Below are 2,153 nucleotides of genomic sequence, written 5' to 3' on the forward strand. Positions count from 1 at the left end.
ACCCATTATTGGGGAGTGCGTCTCCCTTAGTGTTCGCCAATGCATTGAAAAGCAAAAGCTGACTAAAATTAGGAGGAAGTGCAATGCCCGTTGGAAGAGTCGTGGAGGTTAGAGGTAATTAAAAACAACATTTCAATGCCCCTTGGAAGAGCTGTGGAGTTCAGAGTGGTTTAACAAGACGGTTTTAATGCCCCTTGGAAGAGACGTGGAGGTCACAGTAGCTTAACAAGTTGGTTTTATTGCCCCTTGGAAGAGACGTGGAGTTCAGAGTGGTTTAACAAGACGGTTTTAATGCCCCTTGGAAGAGACGTGGAGGTCCCAGTGGAATAAAAAGACAATATTAATGACCCTTGTAAGAGTGGTGGAGATCCCAGTGGAATAAAAAGACAATATCAATGCCCCTTGGAAGAGTGGTGGAGGTCGCAGTGGAATAAAAAGACAATATCAATGCCCCTTGGAAGAGTGGTGGAGGTCCCAGTGGAATAAAAAGACAATATCAATGACCCTTGGAAGAGACGTGGAGGTCACAGTAGCTTAACAAGATGATTTTAATGCCCCTTGGAAGAGACGTGGAGTTCAGAGTGGTTTAACAAGACGGTTTTAATGCCCCTTGGAAGAGATGTGGAGGTCACAGTAGCTTAAAAAGACGGTTTTAATGCCCCTTGGAAGAGACGTGGAGGTCCCAGTGGAATAAAAAGACAATATCAATGCCCCTTGGAAGAGTGGTGGAGGTCAAAGTGGAATAAAAAGACAATATCAATGCCCCTTGGAAGAGTAGTGGAGGTCGCAGTGGAATAAAAAGACAATATCAATGCCCCTTGGAAGAGTGGTGGAGGTCCCAGTGGAATAAAAAGACAATATCAATGACCCTTGGAAGAGATGTGGAGGTCACAGTAGCTTAACAAGACGATTTTAATGCCCCTTGGAAGAGACGTGTAGTTCAGAGTGGTTTAACAAGACGGTTTTAATGCCCCTTGGAAGAGACGTGGAGGTCACAGTAGCTTAACAAGACGGTTTTAATGCCCCTTGGAAGAGACGTGGAGGTCCCAGTGGAATAAAAAGACAATATCAATGCCCCTTGGAAGAGTGGTGGAGGTCACAGTGGAATAAAAAGACAATATCAATGCCCCTTGGAAGAGTGTTGGAGGTCCCAGTGGAATAAAAAGACAATATCAATGACACTTGGAAGAAACGTGGAGGTCACAGTAGCTTAACAAGATGGTTTTAATGCCCCTTGGAAGAGACATGGAGGTCACAGTAGCTAAACAAGTCGGTTTTATTGCCCCTTGGAAGAGACGTGGAGGTCCCAGTGGAATAAAAAGACAATATCAATGCCCCTTGGAAGAGTGGTGGAGGTCGCAGTGGAATAAAAAGACAATATCAATGACCCTTGGAAGAGACGTGGAGGTCACAGTAGCTTAACAAGACACTTTTAATGCCCCTTGGAAGAGAGGTGGAGGTCACAGCAGCTTAAGAAGATGGTTTTTTATGCCCCTAGAAAGAGACGTGGAGTTCAGAGTGGTTTAACAAGATGGTTTTAATGCCCCTTGGAAGAGACGTGGAGGTCCCAGTGGAATAAAAAGACAATATCAATGCCCCTTGGAAGAGTGGTGGAGGTCATAGTGGAATAAAAAGACAATATCGATGCCCCTTGGAAGAGTGGTGGAGGTTACAGTGGAATAAAAAGACAATATCAATGCCCCTTGGAAGAGTGGTGGAGGTCGCAGTGGAATTAAAAGACAATATCAATGTCCCTTGGAAGAGTGGTGGAGGTCCCAGTGGAATAAAAAGACAATATAAATGACCCTTGGAAGAGACTTGGAGGTCACAGTAGCTTAACAAGACAATTTTAATGCCCTTCGGAAGAGACGTGGAGTTCAGAGTGGTTTAAAAATACGGTTTTAATGTCCCTTGGAAGAGACGTGGAGGTCACAGTAGCTTAATAAGACGGCTTTAATGCCCCTTGAAAGAGACGTGGAGGTCATAGTGGAATAAAAAGACAATATCAATGCCCCTTGGAAGAGACGTGGAGGTCACAGTAGCTTAACAAGACGATTTTAATGCTCCTTACAAGAGCCATGCAATACAGCATATTAAAAACATTATTCCCATTATTGGGGAGTGGGTCTCCCATAGTCTTTGCCTATGCCTTC

The sequence above is a fragment of the Phyllobates terribilis genome, unplaced genomic scaffold (assembly GCF_046119375.1).
Source record: "Phyllobates terribilis strain yellow unplaced genomic scaffold, ASM4611937v1 Scaffold_4__5_contigs__length_816908805, whole genome shotgun sequence".
Lineage (NCBI taxonomy): Eukaryota > Metazoa > Chordata > Amphibia > Anura > Dendrobatidae > Phyllobates > Phyllobates terribilis.